A 24595-nucleotide genomic window follows, 5' to 3' on the forward strand; every position below is an offset into this window, starting at 1 on the left:
GAGCCAAAAGACAGTGGAAACCAAGCATCACCCAAAAGTCGGGCCAACCAAACAATCAAAGCCACAAACCGAAAGTAAAAATAAGCAAAGCAACCGAAAGCAAAAATAAACAAAGCAACCGAAAGCAAAAAAAAAAAAAGAAACAAAACTTGGGGCCTTGTTTGGACAAAGAACGTCGGAGATCTCGTTGAGAGAGGAGAAGTTGTCGTGAATTCGAAAAAACATCGGGTTAAGGGTAAAAATCGAATCTTTGGTTTTAGATCTACGTCGTAAGAGAGTTTTTTTTAGAGAAATCGAACTTCGGATTCGACATTATGGGGTTGGGGGAATCGTTTTGGTGCGATGTGGAACTTTTTCGCCCACCGGCACGACGGCGTGCAGTAGACGGGCGGCAGTCGAAGGTCGCCGAATGTTGGCCGACCATGGAGAGAGGGAGAGTTTTGAGAGTGTTTGAAGGAGATGGGGGTTTGGTTTTTGTTTGAAAATGAGATAAATATTTTTTTATTTTAAGGGTATTTATAGGGGACTATTGTGCAATTATGAAATAGTTTAATTCTTTTTGTATTCCATGATATTTTTATGCGTAATTCGTTTTGGTCACCTGTTGTAAATTGGCCCTTGAATTTTGAATTTTTTCAATTTAATCCCGAGCATATTTTTTATTTTCCAATTTAATCCCTAACATTTTGTTTTTCTCTTGCAGCTCACTTTTAGCATCAATTTGATCCGTTAATTTCAATTCATTCCAATTTAGTCTTTTAAGTTTTTTTTTATTTTGTTTTTTAAAATTTTAATACTTTTTCTTTTTATTCTTTTATTTTTTTATTACTTCCAAAATTTAACATTTCTTTGTGTTTATTTTATTTTTTTTCTTTTTTTTCTTTTTAAATATTAATATTTTCTTCATTTTTTATTTATTTCTTTTAAAATTTAAATTTTCTTCATTCTTCAGTCTTTTTTTATTTTTTTATTTTATTATTATTTCTTTTATCTTTATTTTATTTTTAACCTTTTTTAAAAAATTCCTTTTACTTAATATTATTTATTTATTTATCTACATCTTTTTGACTTTTAGGGGAACTTTTAATCGATCAAATGTATGTAATTCGTATTGAATCTTTAAGTTTCAATTTAACTTTTAATGTTCGCAATTAAGACAACCGAGAAATTAAATTGGTATCGAAAGGGAAGTACAAGTCTTAATCATTCCTTGACTGTAATCGACTCCCAAATCCGATACATTTATGGTAAAACGCAGATCAGGTAAGATGGTAAGTTAAGGTGTCCGGTCAACCTAATTTCTTAAAAAATGATCGGTGGCGGCTCTATCATGTTTTATTTAAGTCGAAGCCCGATTTCGGGCCCATCCGAGGGACGGTTACGACAAAAGTCGCATTCAATGGCGGAGTCACAACTTCGTCAGGGTGGGCACATATTCACTCTGAAATCCAAATTTTCGTCGACTAGTTACTTATTTTAGTGATAGTGTCCATTCTGAAATTTGAATTGTTTTCGATTAATTACTTATTTTACGGACGATATTTATTCTAAAATTTTATTTGTACTTGTCTATTTAAAAGTTTTACATTGTTAACATATACGTGTTCATCCCGAAAAATTTTTTTGATCACATTGGAGGGGTTTTGTGGCTTTTAGTTCAAGGGACATTGGCAAAGCGAAGACCAGTGAATTGATGATGAAAGGATCATATGTTGTCAATGTTAAAATGATTAACGAATGAAATGATTCGAGTGGCTGACTGGCTGTTGCTTTGTCAGATTTTTTTTATAGAAAGAGCTTTGTCAGATGTTTGGATGACGATCAGACTCGCAGCATGCCAAGTTCTATAGGCGTGGCCCAAATCTTGTCGTGTTTGTTTATGGGCCACGAGAAATTTGTGTGGCTTGATCCAACTCCAACGGGTAGCTTGGGAATTGGGCCAGAATATGAACTATGAGAGAGATCGTTTTCCATATGAATAACATATGTTTAAGAGCGTGTTTAAAAGTCATCCAAATATTATATTTAAAACATATATCACTGTGTAATTACCTTAATTTAACAAAAAAATGTATTTCTTTTATAATTGTATGCATGTTGTATTTGGATATCTACGAATCGCGCTTTATTTTAATGATTATTTGGTGTCCAACCATACTCGATATAACTCATACTATCACATGCAATTAATTAAATATAAATTTTATTTTTTCTAAAGATTTTGAGTTCAAATTATTGTATTCGTAGGGTGTATTCATCGTTAATAGGTTAAGAAAGTTCTAAACAAACAATATCTTCTAATCATCACATACTATTAAAAAAAATAAAATGGTACAATTATTTTTATATTATATCGGATCGGAGCCAAATATATGGTGCAAGGTCCTCCTAACTTCTAGAATAAATTATTTTTCAATTGTCTCTTAATTTCAAAATTAGATAAATTAAACGTTAATCTCTTAAATTTTTAGGTCCAATTATTTTCTTTAGTCCTACTTAATTTTTGAAACTAGATAAATCAAGCTATGTACCATATTTTTTTAGCTCAATTGATTTTTAGGCTCTCTTAGTTTTGAAATTAAGAAAATTTAGCCCTCTTAACTCAAATTTTTACATAAGACTTTTAACCATTTGATAATAAACGTTAAATACCCTACAATTGTTGGTGATTAATCTCTTTTTTTTGTTGAAAAAAGTTACTTTGTATTGAACTAATATTACAAAGTACACTACCCTAGGGACCTCGTTAAAAAACCTCTCTATGCCTATTTGGAGGAAAAAGAGTGAACCTTGAGGTAGTAGAATCGATACAACTTGTTTCGATCAATAAACTATACAAGCAATCCAGATACAACAATAGTAAAAAGTCAACCACATAATCGAACCACCAGCCCTTACACAGCATTTACCTACATTCAAGGATTTAACGTAACATCCCATAACAAAACCATACCACCTAATATAGCAAAATAAAAATCTGTAAATGAAAAACTTTCCATATGACAACCAGAATAGTCATACCACATAACTAAGTTAATAGCACCTGATCATGAACGATTCTGGGGTCCGAACGAAGTCTTGCACGTAGGGAATTATCGACGGCCATAGAAGACTCGCCCAAAACCCCACCTGAAATAAGACTTTAGAAAAAATTTGCTCCACTGAGAAGACTTTTCCATTGAATCTGGCTTTATTTCTACATCGCCAAATAACCCAACACAGTCCGAAGAAACCAAGTTTCCACAAAAGCCGCAATTTTTTCCTAACTCGTTGAGTGAACCAAGCCTCTAGTAACTGTTTAACATTCATCAGAAACACTAGATGCACTTTCCACACTCTACACCATCATTTCCATACTCTCCACACAACCCCACAATTACATAAGACATGATTAATCGATTTCGGCTCTTGGTTACAGAAAATACATCTCAACTGCTCGAGATTTTTAACTCCCCTCTTTTCCAGTTCTACAATAATTGGATTTCTTTGATGCACAGCTCTCCAAACAAAGGAAGCTACTTTAGGAGGAGCCCATTTGAAACAAACCAATTTTCATATATGATCTCTCACCATTCTACTACATGCCCGCTTTAAACAATAATCTTTTGGAGTATAATTCCCGTCTTCCGAACCCAACCATATCAACTTATCTTCTCTTTGTCTAACACTAACTCCTTTGTTAGCGCTTGAATGAAACTCGACCACACAGTTTCTCCCATTCAAACAGGTCTTCTCAGCTCAATTCTCAAACTCCAATTACCATTTTCCCATCCTCCAAACTCACTTATCTTTCCTAACTTTCTTACCGCAATCGCATAAATTCTCGAAAACACATCTTTAAGTGAACCCTGTTCAGTCCAACAATCAAACCAACACTACAGCAAAACTGTACATTTGCGGTGTTTTTTTTTACCTATAGCGGCGTTTTTAAGCGCTGCAAAAAACACCTGCGGCGCTATGACAAACGCCGCAAAAAGCGCCGCTGAAAATAGCGTCGCTAAAGTTCGCGGCGTTTGGTAACAAAAAACGCCGCAATAGGTAACGATATATAGCGGCGTTTGTCCAACAAACGCCGTAATAGGTGTTGATATTTAGCGGCGTTTTTCCAACAAACGTCGCAATAGGTGTTGAGATTTAGCAGAGTTTTTCCCACAAACGCCGCAATAAGTGTTGAGATTTAGCGGCGTTTTTCCCACAAACGCCGCAATAGGTGTTGAGATTTAGCGGCGTTTTTTCCACAAACGCCGTAATAGGTCTTGAGATTTAGCGGCGTTTTTCCCACAAACACCGCAAAAGATCTGGTATATAGAGGCGTTTTTTAGAACAAACGCCGCAAAAGGTCATATCTATAGCGACGTTTTAAGATACAAATGCCACTAATTACCTCTCTATAGCTAAAAGAAATTGATTTTGCAAATTAAAACTAATTTGTCAAATGTTGTTTTCTACTCTTTTATTACCCAAATTTAACATGTAGTATTTTCCAATAAACTTGACATCCATAATAACAAACTTAAAATCCATAACAAGAAAAATGAAATCCATAATAATAAATCAAAGTTTACATTAACGTAAAATATAATGTAGTTTACATTATTAACTGATTTCTCTCATAATCCTTTGACCCTAAAATACATTAATAATTAGAGCTAATTAAGTTCATATGTTTAATCATTGGTTAAGACTTGTACAGAAAAAGTAAGAACATTTTTCTCTATCACGCGACTCAACCCAACTTCCAAAAATTTCTCTAGCTACTGTAGTTCTTTAACAGTTAATCCTTGGAGATCCTCGCCCCTCATTTGCCTGTTTTAATGTAGAATCCACTTTATATATGCATATATCCTCATGAATAATATGAATAAAATTGATATAAAAAAAAAGATCATACCTCATTTGATGACTTCTCTCTGCTATTTCCATTGTTAGCATGGACCGGTTGCTGTCTTCTACGAGCTACAGACAAGAAACACCCTTCTCAATAATTATTGAAATTACAGAAGATAGAGATAAAACATCCTTGCTCTTCTAAAAATGGAATTTCATCAATAAAATTGATCACAACATTAAACCTCAACAAATGATTCAATAATAATCAATTATAAAGTGCATCAATTCAGGCATCAGTAAAACAAATAAGATACTGGAAAATAATCATCCCAACTCGGACTCTTTTGAAAAGTTTAAAATGCTATAAAACACTAGAGCCTGCCATTTAGAAATTCACTCTCAATAAAAGCTTAAAAAAAGCACTAGGTTAATAAGTAACTCAGTCATCAAGCCGTATGGTCAACCAACAAACATAGCTACACTAGAAAAAAGAAATGCAAGAGAACTTCAATCAAACTTATTTTTGCACCAATGACCTTACAAGAAAAGGCAATAATCAAATGCACCTAGCTTAAAAATATCATTGGTGTTTTTATTGTCTAGCACTGCATCTTAGCATGCACCTAGACAACACTGCCCACACCTTAAGTAAGCCACTCCTACTTGAGATTTTAACTTGCATGTAAAATTTAGAGTTGAAGCTGATATACTTTATGCAACACACATAAGCAAAATTTGCATCCAAATATTATGAGATGTAAAACTTGAAACTAATAGATTCACAATGAGAAAATGGAAAGACAATCGTCAACACACATATACAGTGCAAGGAAAGGATGATAAAAACAATCAACATCATCAACAGGATTCTGAAACGTTTGGTTAGCACTTTGAACTTGAGCAAAACGTAATCTAAAGAGGAGAATATAGATAGTGAAAATCTATTACTTTTATCACAAGAGGCTGTACTTGCGATTGCGGACATACCATAATAATATCTTGGGGATCCACCTGTCAAAAGAAGGATTCTAGTTGTTATTTCATATTTTGAATTGCAAATGAATTTATGTACCAATGAAATATGAAATAACAAAAAAGTAAAGGGGTCAAAAAGATGTCAGACAACAAATCTCAAAGGATAAGAAAGGCTACATGGAGGTCACTGCATAGAAGAGTAATAACATCAGCCAGTATTATATCTGTGTCAGGATCTGAATAACATATTTGAGTAAGTATTTTATTTTTTAAAGGAGTCATGCAGGTTGCTAAATATAGCCATGGTATCAATCAATGGAAAGTAAGCTGCAGAAATGAATTTCAGGATTTCATCGAAATGAAAATAAGAGTATATCAAAATCTCAAAGAACAAAAAGAAATTCAGCAATTTTCTCTGTTATGTTCAATCAAAAATACTAAACTAAAGCAACCACAAATTATTAGGGCAAACTATAAAATAGAATTTTCTTCACTACAATTAAATATCCATATGAATAAATACATGAACTAAGGAACTGAAAAGAGGGCAGCAAACCACTTATACATTCAATATAGTTATAGACAACAAAACCATAATTCTAAAGATAACTGGAAAAAAATGACTGATGGAAATGTGAAGAGACGTGATTAGCCTTACCAACAGGTTTTTATTGAGGGACCATAATCAATCATCTCTATCAAAACACATCCATTGTTCCTTTGTTTTCATCTTTTTTGCACATAAACCATTTTTTCCTGATCTATTTTTAAAAGTAGCTCTATATTAACAGTGATTTCAAAAGTAAATCTAGACACACCCAAATATTAACAGTGAAACCACAAAATAGAAAAATCAGGCTACCTCGATTTAGTTATCGACATGAACTGCAGGACTTTGATCCCACGACTTCCCTCCAGTTTATGCTGTTACGAACAACAAAATCATATTACATGATATAAGAACATTTTCATTTTGTAGTAAATTTTATCTGTAATAATGACATCTCATATGAAGAAAATACCTTAATCGTTTATAAATTGAGGAAAATGGTTGGTACAGAGCGAGGTTTACAACTAAGATAAAACATACAGAGTTGGAGCGCCACCAACTTTCTTCTTCTTCATCTCCTTTGTTTAAAAAAAAGAAAATATGTGTTGTCTTGAAGGTTTTGAAGGATGGGTTTTATCAGAAGAAGTCGAAAAAATGGTGGCTTTTGATTCCATGAAAACATTAGAGGTCAAAAACCAACTTTTGAACAAAGCTTGTGTTTAGATTCCAATTTTGTAAATTTTCCTCCATTTTCTTGTTAGCCAGACATAACCCATTTCAAAATTCCAACTTCGAATTCTCAAAAACCAAAATTTAACATGGGAAAAGAAATAGCTAAACAAAAACATAATGCAAAACACAAAAATGCTTATGCCTGAAAACAAAATTGCAGGCCTAACAAACATTATGATCTCATATTTCTACAAATAATCTAACCAATCTCATCAAACATTTTAAAAACTGCTTAGGTTGTATATATATACACAATTACAGTAGGTGGAACCAGTAATTGCATTTATCAGGGTCCAGCCAATCAATCCATCTGGACACCTGCACAATATATAAGTAATAGAAAAATGGTTCACAACCATTTGAGCTTTATTATAACACAAACTGACCCTTTTTTCTATTTCAGGCAACATCTTCTAAAGCAATACAGAAGTGAAATATAAACCTGACCATCAAACCATCTTCTATGAAACCACAAGCCATTAAACGAAACAGGCAAAGAAAATTTGAAAATAACAAAAATGAGAGAACAATCAATTATTACCTGCAAACACTTGAAAAGGTGAACATATAATTATCTAATCCCCAGCAGTCCACAACAAGGACCTCCTGTACGGCCTCGCATACCCGAAACAATGCTCTCACGCTCTTCTTATTCCGCAGCTGACACCTCTGTAAATACAATCGCTCGAGAACTAGACAAAACCCCAAGTTCTCGTCTGGACCAGGATATGAGTCGATCCTCTTACAAGACAGCAACTTCAAAGTCTTCAAATTCTCACAATAAGACAATGCAGCTAACCATCCATCTTCCATTCTATGATCACAAATGGTCAATTCTTCAAGCATTAAGCAGCATTGCCCAATAACTTTGATCCCATCGAAACTCCCTTCACATCCACTAAGTTCAAGCTTAACTAGCCTCTTGCACCCTTGAGCTAAGATAGTTAACCCAATGTCCGAAACCAATGAACTAAAAAGTCCATCAACGGTTCCAACAAGTTTCAGGATTTACGAATTCTCACAGGCTGCAATCCCGCGTAAGACGTTGTCGTTACACTTGTGTAACTCCAACTCTTACAGTGTCAAACATTCTTTTGCCAACGTTAACAACCCCAACTCGTTGGCATTAATTACCACAAGTCTTCGGAGATTTGGGCAGCCATTGGCGAGTACTTGAAGACCCTTATCAACAACTTCAACATGCAATAGAGTTTCTTCCAAAAGATCTAAATTTGAGCAGAACCTAGAACTCATTTGGGTCGAAACCATCCTATGGGTTAACAGAATCTCATAATTTCGGGGCAAAAACAAACAGCCATTAAGCAAATCCACGTGTGCTAAGTTGGGGAACCTTGTGATGAACCGACATGATACAAGGAAGTTCCAATCCAGGATCTTCAAGGACTGAACCAAGCATTCTTGGAGATTGAGCCAGCGTCTGCAGACGAGAGAGTTGTATTTCCGTTGCGAAAGGGGTAGCTTCGAGAGGATTGTCAAGAGGAGCTCGTCGGATAAGAGAAGGGTCTGGTCGATGTTAACGAAATAGGGGATGAGGGTTTGGGATTTGGGGTCTTTTGAAGCTAAAGACTGAAGCTGCATAGCGAGCACCACATGCTTCAATGGCTTTGTGTTTTTAAGCCAAATGTCCGACCACCTCGGCGCCGGCGGCCTCTTCTTCAATGGAGAATATGGGCTTTCCTCCAAAACTGACATCCTTTCAAGCAATGCCTTCTCTTTCTCTGCAGCTACACTACGTTAACGTCTTTGGATTTCCTGTAAAAACTAATTAATTTAGCATTTATGTGGAAAAAAAACAGATGTAAGACGTTAGGGTTTTTATATTCTAATTTTAAAGAAGACGCACACAGGTGAGATGGGGAGTTTTCTTTCATATACGATTTTGATGCGGTTAACGGATTTCTTGAAGCGGTAGCTAAGTAAACATCAAATACAAAAGCATTAAACTAAAAATTCAAGAATCAATTATAAATTTTCAAAAAGATGAATCAGATGCATAAATGCAAACAACATGGAAACATGGGATATATATCAAATGTATAATCACTAAGTTGCAATGACTACGAAGAAGGGGAAATCTAAGGTAAGATAAGGATACTTAGAATTCAATAGAATCCCAAAATCCCAAAATCCCATACACGCTAATAACTTCCAAAATAAAATCCCAAATCTTTTCTGGTTATACTTTCTTATCATACAATAAATTATAAACATCTTGCTAAATTTAACATATAATACTACTTGATAAAGAGAAGAATAATCAGTTTGGGGCATTGATTCTTTAGAAAAAAAAATAAGAAAAAAAACAGCGGCAATGGGAAATGTAATGAACCACAAGAAGTAGCTAAGACATTAACAAAAAAGAGACTGTAAATACTTCATACCATATTATCGTAACCTTGGATCAACCGCGAATAATCAACAGCGCCATTTTTCCCCTTCTTGGATTTACCCTCTCTCGTCCCATGCCTCTCAGACCTCAATAACTCCCGTAGCGACGAGCAGCACCAGTTTTGCGTGGATGGAAAAGATGAAAAAGGGGAAAGGGATTTGAAAAAATAGATGTAATGGCGAGAAAAAAAAGCTTTCATAAGTGAAAAAGAAACTATGTTATGCGGAGATGGGCAATAGGAAAAAGGGAATCGTGGGAATAGATGAAAAAGGGGATCGTGGGAATAGATGGAAAAGGGGATCGTGGGAACAGATGGAAAAGGGGAATGGGATTTGAACAATTAAAATTATCAAATATTGCGGCGTTTGTTGACAAAAATGCCACCTTTATCATTTTATAGCGGCGTTTTCTAAAAAACGCTGCTAAAGTACATGTTTTTGCAGCATTTGTGTAAAAATGCCGCTACAGTTCTAATATTTTGCGACGTTTGTTGGAAAAAATGGCACTATAGATGAACCCTATTATGGCATTTTTTATAAAAATACCACTAAAGTACTAATCTGTTGTGGCGTTTGTATAAAAACGCCACTATAGATGGACCTATTACGGCGTTTGTATAAAAACACCGCTAAAGTACTACTCTATTGCGGTGTTTATATAAAAACGCCGCTAAAGTACTACTCTATTGCTGCGTTTGTTTAAAAAACGACGCTAAAGTATCATTTTGTGGCGTTTGGATAGTAAATGCCGCTATATGTTTAAATTTTGCGGCGTTTACTTTCGAAACGCCGCTAAAAGCGCCGCTACAGAACAATTTTGCTGTAGTGCAAAAATCAATTCTTTTCCCATCACCCATAACACATTTCCACTCCGCTGATAAATCCACTTCAAGAGAACTACCTATGTTAACAATGCTCTGCCAAATCCAATAGGAGTTTTTGTGATTTACTGCCCTCGGGATAATGGAATGACAATCGTATTTATACTTGGCAACAATAATTTTCCTCCATAAGTTGTCCACTTCTACACTAAATCTCAAGATCCACTTATTAAGCAAAGCAAGATTCCTAGTTTTAATATCAAAAAAACCTAATCCACCATGTGATTTTAGACCACAAATTTTATTCCATTTAACCCAGTGAATGCACCTATCCGATTTATTCTTCCACAGAAAATTAGCAATAATATTTTTGATCAGCTCAGCAATTGATGAAGGGATAGGAAATATTGACATATAGTACACAGGGAGGTTAACTAATATTGATTTTACCATAGTTACTCTACCAGCAAAAGATAATAATTTACCTTTCCAACTTTGCAAACGATTGCTTATTTTATCCAATACTGGTTGCCAAATATTCTTCGAATTTGTCTTCTGGCCAAGTGGCATTCCCAAATACTTCGTGGGAAGGTCATCCACTCCACAGTAAATTGAATCAGCCCATCTCTTCACAATTCTCTTCTCCACGTTAATCCCGAACAGCGTCGTTTTTTTCATGTTTAATTTTAACCCCGCAACAACTTCAAAGATTTTGAGCACATGATTAAAGTTTAAAATGGACGACTCTTTCGCTTCGGAAAAGATGAGAAGATCATCCGCGAATTGAATATGAGATAAAACATCACCTCCATCCCCTACTTCAACCCCATTACAAAGTCCAATCTCTATCGACCTCTTGAACAAAGCACTTAGATACTCCCCCACAATATTAAATATGATAGGCGACAACGGACATCCTTGCCTTAAACCCTATTTGATTGAGAAATATTTAGAATGGCACCCATTTACTAGCACCGAGATCAATGGAGTCGAAATACATATTCTTACCCAATTCCTCTATCTCCTTCCAAAACCCATCTTCTTAAGAATCAAATTCAAAAACCCCCAATCAACGCTATCGTACGCTTTACTAAAATCTGCCTTGAACAAAAATACGCCTTTCTTACTTTTTGACAGACCATCAATTACCTCATTTTCTATTAAAATACAATCTGATATTTTTCTTGTTTGCCGTAAAAGCGAATTGATGCTCACCAATCACCTCGGATGCACAAGAACCCATCCGTTTTGCTAACACTCTAGCCATTATCTTATACAAGCTTCCCACTAACGAAATTGGTCTAAAATCCTCCGAATGCATAGCCTCCATCTTCTTCGGAATAAGCTGAATAAAAGACTTATTAAAGGAAATATCTTGCACTTTTCCCCAATAAAAATCATGCATAAATGTCACGACTTCCCCTTTAATAAACCTCCAAAACCTCTTAAAGAACTCCATGTTAAACCCATCCGGGCCAGGGGCTCTCGACCCATCCGATGCCTTAATAGTAGACCATACCTCCTCCTCCGATAAAGGCCTCTCAAGAAAATGCCTAGATGCGGAATTTAACCTCTTCAACGGAATTCCGAACCTTTTAAGAGAAATTGTAGACACATCATTATATCCAGATCGAAAATAATTGACAAGAGCATTCTGCATTCCAACTTGACTTTTGACCACCGAGTTCGCACTCTTAATTTTAGAAATAAAATTCCTTCTTCCTAAAGATACAGCCGAGATTTCTTTAACCACTGAGATCACTTGATTCGTTCCTTGACCACTTGATTTTAAAAGTAAACAAATTAATTTTTAATATGGCATTTTTTTTCTTCAATTTAAGTATTTCTTAGATCCTTATTAATTTTAAGATTAAACAAATTAGACTCTAACACCCTAACTTCTAAATCTTGAATTAATTGCTTGATAGTTAGAATCTGATCTTTTTTAATTATTATTTATATTTAAACTCATAAAATTTTATCCTTACTCGATCCATAAATATATCATATGAATATTTTTGCATCATTTAAACATATATTAAAAAATATTTCTTCATAAAATTAATAATTTTTAAATTATTATAAAAATGACTATTTCCTCCAACAAATTTAGAAAAATAAAAATATATGGTACACTAAAGTTTAAGGACATGTACAATAGTTTTACTAGTGAGAGGAAACTAGAAACTAGAAATGAAAGCTAAGCTAAAGGCTAGTTCAAGTTGAGGAAAATGCATGCATTTGCTTCAAACTTATAAAATAATTGAAGAGAATGCAGGATTTGGCATTAACGTCTTGTTTCTTTCTTTTGTTTAACACAATTTTCATGACTGTAAAGGCTTTGAAATGTTGAGTTAATATCATTGTCTCCGTTCGTCACTCTGATCAACAGTTGAGCCATTCACTGTAAAGAACATAGATTATAGAGCATCCCAGCATTTCTCCTAATTCAAGTTTACGGTATTATTTTAATTTTTAATAACAAGGAGTTAGAGAGAAAAAATGGTAGAGATCAAGCCATGGGAAAAAAACAACGGCATGCACGTCAGAGATAAGAACCCATTAATTCGCGGGAGCTGCCTGTACTGTAGAATGGTACTGGTCTCGCCCAGTCGTTTGCCCTACACTCACAAAGAATGAAAATTTTCCCAGAATCCAAACACATGTAATCTCTATTAACCGGCCATATGATTCTAATCAGTGACATTAAAATATTTTTTCAAATGGATTTGACCATAGTTTAGCCAAATATAAAGTGATGGGAAAAGAAGTAAAGATGGAAACGAGAGCATGGACTCTGACCCTCTCTGTCGGTCGTCGCCTTGCTTTCTTCGCCCATCCCCTCCCCCCCCCCCCCCCCCCGAAAGAGACACACCAGACGAGGGAGGTCCCTTCTCTTTATCACACGTTAACGATTAGAGTTTAGACAGTATAACCTAATCGGTCTTTTTCTTTATTACTTTCTTTTTAGGTTTAGTTTTGGAGTTTTTTACTATTTTCGTTTTTGATGATTGCACCAATCACCGTCCCCTAAATCTCGACTAATGTACTGATTTCTCAATGAAACTTTGCTTGTACGAGGAAATTAACATGGTTTTAATCATCATCAAGATAGGGTTTTAAACATGGTTTCACATCCAAGCCAATAACGCCCAAAGTAGAGAGAAAATGTAGAATGTTTGACAGTGGAAAGAGTGAAATCTGAGAGCATGGTGGTCATGGCCATTTCTGAAACTGAGATAACAGCCTGTAGGGTCGCCTCTGCAGCTATGTTTTCTCTTCTTTTTATCTGAGTGAGTTATAAATTATTTGTTGTTTTTAAAATATATTAGTATTTTTTATAACAATAAATGATTATAAGATAATATTTATTTTAACGATGAATTCCTTTCATACTTAAAATCTATTCTAAATATAATCGTGATTTACACAATTATGTAAAACTACATCTTTGACAAAATAATAAATAAATTCCAACTCCAATTACTCTTCTGAACCACCCTCACCCATACTTTACTCCTCATCATCTTGTTATCACCCAAGGCCAAATGGTCAAACCCATCACTCTTTCATTTCTCTCTCTCGGCACCTTGAACGGAGGCGAGACTCTTGGGGGACTAAAGAGATAAGAGAAGCCGAGAAACACAAACACTGGCCCTTAATTTCAAACTCTCTTTGAAGAAATTTTGAATCGGGATGTTCTAAGGAGTATTTCTTTTGAGGGGAATGTTGTCTGGATCGGGGACACTTGCATCGTTGTTGTAATGGATTGAGCCAGGTTGTGCCGGTGTCGTCGGACCAGGCTTCATTCCCCCCAAATCATTGCTCCCATATAGGAATTCCATGCGTGGCAGAGGCAAAAAAATCCAGATCACAGACTGAACCGTGTAAAGGTTGGGGATTTCAACTTTATCGATGTTTAATTTTTTGGACCATTGGTTATGTCCCCCCCCCCAAGAGCGATTAAGGTTGTTGTTAGTTACGTGTGTTGTGTGATGATAAAGGGTTTTGACCGATTAGTTTTTTCATCATCATCATTGCTCTCTTTTTGTTTGCCATGTGTGTTTTTGTGATGTTTCTGTCAGTAGTAAGTTGCTGTAACCCTCCTTTTATGGTTTCATCATTACTCATATCTTTCCCATGATGATTGTTTTTTTTAATCAGATTCTGATCTGTCAGTTTCTGCTGTTTTTAGATCTGGCTTTGAGCTTTGGTTTTCAACGCTGTTCCTTTCTTTCTTCCTTTTTTCTAGTCCCTAGGGTTTCCAGGGGGAGAGGTTGGTTAACTACTGGTTCTTCCTTCATGATTGATACTTTTGAACAAAGCTTGGCTTCAACCTAAGCCAAAACTAAAGACAGATGAAAGTCTAGTAGTTACAAACTTACAATATAAATATTCTTCATTCGTACACAATAAGCTCACCGTTAATGTTTACAAATCTTTTAAAGCAGGAACAATGGCAATAACTGGTGTTGAGATCCAATTCTAATGCCTGCCAAACCGCAGTTTTCTACCATACGAATCAATCCGTTTGCAATGTCCTATTTATCAGACAACAGGTTTTGAAGAGCTTTGTGCAGTAAAAACATTTTTTGTTTTTACACAAGTAAATAATATACACCGGTATTTACTTGTGTCTTCTCAACACCCCTACATTGACCAACAATGTCATTACTGTTTACATACTCAGCCGAAAGGTTGCCCATGGAGTTTAATGCTTTAAACGGTGAAAGCTACATTGTATTTAAGTCCTGGTTTAGAATCTGGGAAACAGATATAGTAGAACAAGCTCACTCTGTATGGCTGCATTCCAGGCATTAATAGAAAATACCAACCTTCTAAGCATCCCTGACAATGACTTAGAAGTTAAAACCCAAGTTGACAGGCACAGCCATGCCCATTACCAATCTGTTCCAAAATCCAATACTGATAATATTGGGCTAAAGTTCAATATATGTTCATATCAATAAGTCCCAAGTTGTCAAACAATGGAGTCGCCCTTTTTGCCACTCGAATAGTTTTTATACCCCAAGCCTTCCTTGGTGAAACCAAAGCATTCGGCCAAGCCAATCAGTCTTAGGCAGCTGCTCAAACCCAAACGTGGTGCGATAAGAACCGGGGAAAAAGATGTGCCTAACCCATAAACTCAGAATCTCAACCCTATTCTCAAGTGGAATCAAATCTTTGGCATTGTATGGTACAAATAAAAAGCGTTCCAATGGATTTCGCAAACTAGTTTTGATAGTATATTCACTCCCCATAAGTGCTATTATTCAACAGGTCTCTAAGCACCAATAATCTACACGTAAGGTTAGGAGTTGTAGGAGTGGACAAATTCTCAAATCAAATCGTAATCGAAAAAAACAAAAGGAAAAAAGTTGTTTTGGATGCATGTGGTGTACGAATAAAAGGGATGGATACAATTTCACCAACGATATTTTCAAAACATCACCCTCTAATTCCACTTGATGGAACATCCACACGTAACTATTTAGATAGGTTTATGTGTCGAGTCAATTGATCATCAAACATTTAGGGTCAATAATAGGTTTTATCCCTCAACGACGAATGATATTGAACTCAAAGAACACCCAAGATAGATTTAACTTGCAATGGAAGAGTCATCCACAATATAGTTTAACTCAATGACAAGGAGATATATCCCAATCAATCTGTCCGGTCAACAAATTTTTGAAGTCAATTTTAATTTCACGACGAAAGATATTGAACTCGAAAGACACACAAGATCAACTTAATTGTCGATAGAGGAGTCATCCGTATTAGATTTTCATTGGATTTGATTATAACAAACGCCTTGATTTTTCATTAGCAAAGAGCACATATATATGGTTTCACAAAACCACCAATCTGTCCTACAGGAGTTGTATGCCTCATCACTAGCAAAGAGAACGTAGATTAACATACTAACTTGGTGGTGCTTGCTTAAGGCTATACAACGCCTTTCCAAGCTTACAAACGAGAGGTTAACCATCGCTAGCATATCGTTCAAATCCAGGGGTTGTACCATGATCACCTCCTTATGTAGTTTCCCATTAAGGAATTCATTATTCACATCAACTTGTAGTAGCTTCCACCTATTCATTGCAACCAACGATAATATAACTTTTATCGTGGAAGGTTTAATGACTGGACTGAACGTATCACCGAACTCTTGTCCCGGAACCTGGGCAAATCCTTCCGCCACCAACTAAGTTTTATGTCTCGTAACTGACCCATCAATATTTTTCTTAACCCAGAATAACCACTTGCAACCAATTACAGTTCGACCAGGAGGTAATGACACCAAACGCCATGTTTCACTTTTAATTAGAGCATTATACTAGGTCATAACTGTTGCTTTCTAAGTAGCAGATACTAAAGCTTGTTGAATGGAAATTGATTCATCACCATCAATTCTAGCTTGCATAGAGAAAAGTTTAGGTTTAAAGATGCCAACCTTTCTTTTAGTGATCATGGGATGGACATTCAAATATGGAAGAGTCACATTACTATGAGAACATTAGATTTATCGAACAAAGATAACCAAAGGGTAGAACCATCATCAATTGGTTGCATGGGGCTGCTCGAGACAAGTGGATTATCGTGAGTAGTACTTTCAAGAGGGGTTTTGTGCTCCATGGAACCGGTGGCATCATCATCGGATTCATCACGACTGGAAAACACCGGAGTGATCAACATATAATCACCACTGTTGGAACCATTGGTAACGTCAATAGAATCCGACATAGTTTCATTATGGCAAGACGTGAGTGCTGGAGGTCGGAGTAATGTGTCAATACCACACACAACATCAATGTTGGTAGACTGTTGCAATCCACATTGATTGGGGACATTTATATTTTCAATCTCGCCTTCAAATACCCAATAAACGTGTATGCTTGTGAAAGATAATCAAACTTGTGCGACTGAAAAGATCGAAGGCAAAGAAAACATCTACAATCAAGCACACGTAAATGATCATATTAAGGATTATGACCAAACAGTTTACTAAATAGAGATGAACCAAGTAACACAGTTGTAGGCAATCTATTAATCAAGTACACAACCGTAGTTACGACATAGGACCAATATTTCAAAGGTAATGAAGCTTGGGCAAGTAACGTGAGAGTCGTATCAATAATGTGTCGATGTTTTCGTTCGATGAGACCATTTTGTTGAGACGTGTGAGGACAAGTAAGTTGGTGTTTATTTCCTTCTTCTTACAAATTTAGTCCTTTGTACTTTGTCTCATAATTAAAAATCTCCTTTTTATGACTAATTGAGCCCTAAATCCAACATAATTAAGCCTACCAAATTAAAAAAAAATCCACGAGGTCCACTTACCTACTCTTACCTATCAGATAAACCTAAAACTATTAGTCTAGAATTTGGGGTGTTAGAGGTGGCAAACGTGTCATTCGGATCGAGTTCGATTCAGGTCATTTCGGTTTAGACTTAATTCAGGTCAAGTTCGAGTAGGGTCATTTTATGTTTCAGTTTTATTCGAGTCTATTGTAAGTAGAGTTGGGTCATTTCGGATTTCGATTTTATTCGGGTCTATAGTAAGTCAGGTCGATTCGGGTATCAGGTTGGGTCAATATCGACTCGATTGATTTCGGGTTGGATTAAATCAGATCGATTGATTTTTAGGTCAGATCAATTTCCGATCAAATATTTTCGATTTGGGTCAACTTTGGATCTTCAAGTCAATTCAAGTTGAGTAGGGTATAAGTCAAATTAAGTATATATAGAATTATTGATAAATTTTTGTAAAACAAATGTGTCTTTTTTCTTTAAATCTTATAATTTGTGTTCAATTTCATTCAAATTCAATTATCATTTATGAATTATAATTTAATTCAAACTCAACGTATAAGATATGTTCGAGTTTGTCATTTTTTTTATTGATTCGGACTGAAAATTTATGGTACGATCTATTTGATTAAAAAAATAACTAAAAATTTTATTATCTATTAAAAATTTTAAATTAGATACTTAATGTTTAATTATATATATAATATCTTTATTAAATTTAAAAGTGATAATAATATACTATTTATGTTTGAATAAATATTATTCTAAATATATTTATAAATGATATTATATTATTATATCATTGATAGTATTTTTATAAATAAAAATATATATCTTTACATTATAAAAATAAGTTATTTGTGTAGTATAAAAATAAGTTATTTTTTATTAAATTTAAATAACTATATTTTTCATATACAAAAGAATTAAAATAATTTGTAAATTAATTTAATAGTTTTAGAAAGTTATTTTAGTAGTTTCAAAGTAAAATATTAAATTAATAATGAATTGTATTATATGTCCCTAAATTATGACTCTCATTTCAAAGTAGTCCTTAAACTTTTAAATATTTTAATTTCATCCTTAAACTTTGACTCTCATTCTAAATTAGTCCTTAAACTTTTGAACATTCAAAATTTATCCCCAAATTATGAATCTCATTCTAAATTGGTTCTTAACTTTTAAATCTTTCAATTACAACCCCAAATTTATCCAAATATGTAATCCATTTCAACCATAGTTTAACCTAATTTTTTTCAAACATATAATAAGATAACTTACCTATATGATTTTATTAACAAGAGATGTGATTAGTATATACAAATAATTTAGGATAAAATTGAAATATTAAAAAAATTTGGAAACCAATTTAGGATAAAGATCATAGCTTGAAATATTCAAAATTGAAATATTAAATAATTTTGGGTCGAGTTACTTTCAGTTTGGCTAAAATTCGGGTCGGTTTCAATTCTATTCGAGTCAATTTTGGTTTGATTTGGTTTTTTCAGGTTTCAGGTCAAATTTGGATCATCATTTTTGAGTCTATTTCTGGTATTGATTCGGATAAATCGGTTAATGTAATCGAGTTTGGGTCAAATTTTCCATGTCTATGTTGAAGGTCATTGGCATGATTGAACCATTGATTATAGTTAGTGGATTTTGATGAATAAGATACTCATGTGTAATTTTTTTTTTGTATTTTAGTCCTATAAACTTCTAATATTAGTAATTTGGATAATTTGAACGAGAATTCATTAAAATAATGAGAAACCCTGAAAGAGGGTTTAGTACCCATATTCCATGGTTGTAAAAGAGGATGGGGAGATAATATTTCAATTATCTTCCTTAAATTAAAAAAAAAACCATTAAAGAAACATAATAGAGTTCTAGAGTGAAAAACTATCAGAAAGTGTAGCTCTGGTCACCGGAGTATAAAGAAGGAAGAAGGAGAACAAAGATCGTTAAGTCTTAACTAAAGCTAAAAAAAAGAATGAAGGCAAACCATACTTTTATTAATTTTTCCATGACTTAAACAATGCACAAGCTTGAATATATATATAGCCCAAGGCATGGCCCAACATCCCAACATATTCCAAAACTGTCTAGCAGACTTTCAACAGAAATAGACTTGTACTATAATATTTTCCTGGTTCATTCCCTTCCTTTAAATTCAAACAGAGAAATCACACCAAGTCGTTGCCTCATGGGACGAAACTGAGCAGGAGGTAAAGCCTTTGTGAGAATATTTGCAACAAGTTCCGAAGAAGGAACAAAATTTACCAACAACTGACCAGCAATAACTCTTTCACGAACAAAGTGCAAATCAATGTCAACATGCTTGACATGAGCAAGATGAGGTGGATTAGCAGCCATAGAAATGTTAAAGTTATCACACCAAACAACAGGTTACCTGTAAAAGTAAAGCCAATCTCTTTCAACAATTGCTCAATCCAAACCAACTCTGAAACTGAGTTGGCTAAACTTCTATTTTTGGCCTCTGATGTTGACCGAGAAACCACACTCTGATTTTTAGAAAACCAAGACATAGGGTTTCAACCAAGAAAAAAAAACCCTGTAGTGGAACGTCAATTTTCCACTAATGTTGCCCAATCCGCATCTGAATAACACACCAAATTAGGTGCAGAAAGGCACACCCCAAAGCATACCTTGTTAAATGTGTAAAAATCTAAATGTTAATTTTATGAATATTTTTGAAATAGTATTTAATATGTAATTAAATTTTATTAGAGTGATATTTGTATAAAAACGTTAATTTTATTTATTCATTTTTTGTGTGAAAAAAATTTTATATATTAAAATCTTTAAATATTCTTTTGTAAATTATTTTATAACTCAACAAATTTTGATTTTTGAATGAAATTACACAACATATATAATCTAGTATAGAAAAACTTTAAGGGTAATTATTTTAAAATATAAATAATTTTATAAAAGTTTTATAACTAGTATTTATTTTTCAAAATGATAATTATAATTATTATAATAAATATTTTATAATTTAAAAAATTATATATTTTATATATTTTGAAAAACAATTAACTTTATATTCTTTTTGTATTGAATTTTATTCACTTTTAATTTTTTTATTGTATTTTTGTTGATTTTTAAAAAAAGTGAATAATAATTCATTTCATCTATCAATTGTAATTAAAAGTTTATTTTAATATTTTAATATTTTTAAATAATTAATATTAAAAGCCAATAAACATTATTAATTGTTAAAAAATAATATCACAAAAAAATAAATCAATAAAGTTGACGTTTTTATTGAATTTTATTCACTTTTAATCCTTTTTTATTGCATTTTTATTGAATTTTTAAAAAAGTAAATAATAATTCATTTGATCTATCAATTGTAATTAAAAGTATGAAAATACAATAAAAATAATAAAAAGTGAATAAAATTAATACAAAAAGAATATAAAGTCAAACAAATTTCAAAACTATATAAAATAAATAATTTTTTAAATTATAAAAAATTTATTATCATTATCATCATTTTGAAAAAGAAATATTAATTATGAAATTTTTATAAAATTATTCATATTTTAAAATACTTACACTCAAAGTTTTCCTATATTAGATTATACGTATTGTGTAATTTCATGCAAAAAAACAAAATTTGTCGAGTTATAAAATAATTTGCAAAAGAATATTTAAAGATTTTAATGTAGAAAACGTTTTACACAAATATTACTCTAATAGAAATTAATTACATTATAAGCACTATTTCAAAATTATTTACAAAATTAGTACCTGGTTTTTTACACGTTTAACAAGGTACGTTTCATGGGTGCGCCTTACCCCCACGTGACGCTAGATAGTATAAGGCGGATCTCCTGAAATACGCCTTTCTTTAAATGATATTAGATCGAAAAATAAAATCTGAACGGTGCTTTACAGAATAAAAAAAAGTTAAGGTGATTTTTCGGAAAATCCACCAGATTTCGAGGGTTGGTAGTACAATCCATATTCCAAAGTCCCATAGAGACATCAAAGAATACACTTGACGCCAATCATATCATGTGGATGATTTATATATTGACTCACTTTGTTGACCGCAAAAGAGATATCAGGTCTTGTTAAGGTTACATACTGCAGACCCTCAATAATCTACGATACAAATGAATATCGTCAAATGTGGGGTTGTCTCATGAAAGACGGGTTAATATACAGTGTTACCAGATACATTAAAAGATATTTAATAAATTCGGTTTAGCGCTATCTATGTTGACAAATTAATAATGTTTTAGGTAGAAAACATGAAAAACTATTAAAAAATTTGGTAACCGGTAAACTTTGGTTGTCGGTAAGTATCGATACATATATATAAGTGTCCATATATATTTCATTGTGGAAAACATTAATTTAAGGTTATCTTTTGAGTGAGTTTTAAGATATTAATTTAGTAATTATACGCGTCTAATGATTTATTTTTTATGTTATGGTATATATTATTATTAAATTAAAAATAATAAACATAGATATTACATATTTATTATTATCTTTGGTTAAAATTGTTAAATTTAAATTCTAAATAATATTTTTATAAAATATCAAAACAATCAAATAATTTTTTGTGTAAATGAAATTATTAAATTAATATTGTAGGTGGAAAACATGAAACACTATTAAAAAATTTTGAAACATAAATTACATAACTTTCAAAAAAGTATCGATCATTTTTATAAAAAGTATCTATACTTTCAACATATCAGGTCAATTTTACTGATTTTGTCATAATGAAACTGATTTTGTCATATTTATACTTGTTATATTGTAAAGTATCTATCATTTTTATAAAAGGATCGATACTTTCAACATATCAGGTAAATTTTACCGTTTTTGTCATAATGAAACTGGTTTTGTCATATTTTTACCTGTTATATTGTAAAGTATCTATCCTTTTTATAAAAGTATCGATACTTTCAACATATCAGGTAAATTTTACCGTTTTTGTCATAATGAAACTGGTTTTGTCATATTTTTACTTGTTATATTTGTAAAATATCGATACATTTTTATAAAGTATCGATACTTTATAGGCGCTATTATTGCTTTTCTTTTAAATTCCAAAAGTGTCGATACTTATTTAAATGGAATCGATACTTTCAACATATCCGGTAGGTAGTTTAATGTAATAGGTAGGTATTTCACTGTGAAAATCATTAATTTAAGGTTATGGTTTGAGTGAGTTTTAAGATACTAATTTAGTAATTATACGCGTCTAATGATTTATTTTTTATGTTACGATATATATTATTATTAAATTAAAAACAATAAACATAGATATTACATCTTTATTATTATCTTTGATTAAAATTGTTAAATTTAAATTCTAAATAATATTTTATAAAATATCAAAACAATCAAAGAATTTTTTGTGTAAATGAAATTATTAAATTAATATTGTAGGTGGAAAACAAGAAGCACTATTAAAAAATTTTGAAACATAAATTACATAACTTTCAAAAAAGTATCGATCCTTTTTATAAAAAGTATATATACTTTCAACATATTAGATAAATTTTACTGATTTTGTCATAATGAAACTGATTTTGTCATATTTTTACCCATTATATTGTAAAGTATCTATCCTTTTTATAAAAGGATCGATACTTTCAACATATCAGGTAAATTTTACCGGTTTTGTCATAATGAAACTATTTTGTCATATTTTTACATGTTATATTGTAAAGTATTTATCCTTTTTATAAAAGGATTGATACTTTCAACATATCAGGTAAATTTTACCGTTTTTGTCATAATAAAACTGGTTTTGTCATATTTTTACCTGTTATATTGTAAAGTATCTATCATTTTTATAAAATGATCGATACTTTAAACATATCAGGTAAATTTTACCGTTTTTATCATAATGAAACTGGTTTTATCATATTTTTACCTGTGACATTGTAAAATATCGATACATTTTTATAAAGTATCGATACTTTATAGGCGCTATTACTGCTTTTCTTTTAAATTCCAAAAGTTTCGATACTTTTTTAAATGGAATCGATACTTTCAACATATCCGGTAGGTAGTTTAATGTAATAGGTAGGTATTTCACTGTGAAAAACATTAATTTAAGGTTATCTTTTGAGTGATATTTAAGATATTAATTTAGTAATTATACACGTCTATTGATTATGTTACGGCATATATTATTATTAAATTAAAAATAATAAACATAAATATTATATATTTATTATTATCTTTGGTTAAAATTATTAAATTTAAATTCTAAATAATATTTTATAAAATATCAAAATAATCAAATAATTTTTTGTGTAAATAAAATTATTAAATTAATATTGTAGGTCGAAAACATGAAACACTATTAAAAAATTTTGAAACATAAATTACATAACTTTCAAAAAAGTATTTATACTTTCAACATATCAAGTAAATTTTACCGGTTATATCATAATGAAAGTTGTTTTTTCATATTTTTACCTATTATATTGTAAAGTATCTATTATTTTTATAAAATGATTGATAATTTCAACATATTAGGTAAATTTTACCATTTTTGTCATAATGAAATTGGTTTTATCATATTTTTACTTGTTATATAGTAAAATATCTATCATTTTTATAAAAGAATCGATACTTTCAACATATTAAGTAAATTTTACCGTTTTTGTCATAATGAAATTGTTTTTGTCATATTTTTACCTGTAATTAACCTATTACATAAGCGCTGCCTAATACATTATATAAACGTTACCTATTACATTATATAAACGCTACCTATTATATTATATAAGCGTTACCTATTACTTTATATAAACGTTACATATTACATTATACAAACGGTACCTAATATGTTATTGTGCATGATAATGTTTCTAGTAATTAACCTATTTTATTATATAAGCTTTACCTATTACATTATATAAGCGGTACCTAATATATTATTGTACTTGATAATATTTCCGAT

At 32.2% G+C, this 24595-nt stretch overlaps 1 pseudogene; it reads right to left on the reverse strand.

The window, feature by feature from the left end:
• Positions 1–2894: 2894 nt before the first annotated feature.
• LOC120192920 lies at positions 2895–8820 on the reverse strand (annotated as a pseudogene).
• Between the last annotated feature and the right edge of the window lie 15775 nt (positions 8821–24595).

This window comes from Hibiscus syriacus, unplaced genomic scaffold (genome assembly GCF_006381635.1).
Source record: "Hibiscus syriacus cultivar Baekdansim isolate YM2019G1 unplaced genomic scaffold, ASM638163v2 tig00116983_pilon, whole genome shotgun sequence".
NCBI classification, from domain to species: Eukaryota; Viridiplantae; Streptophyta; class Magnoliopsida; order Malvales; family Malvaceae; genus Hibiscus; species Hibiscus syriacus.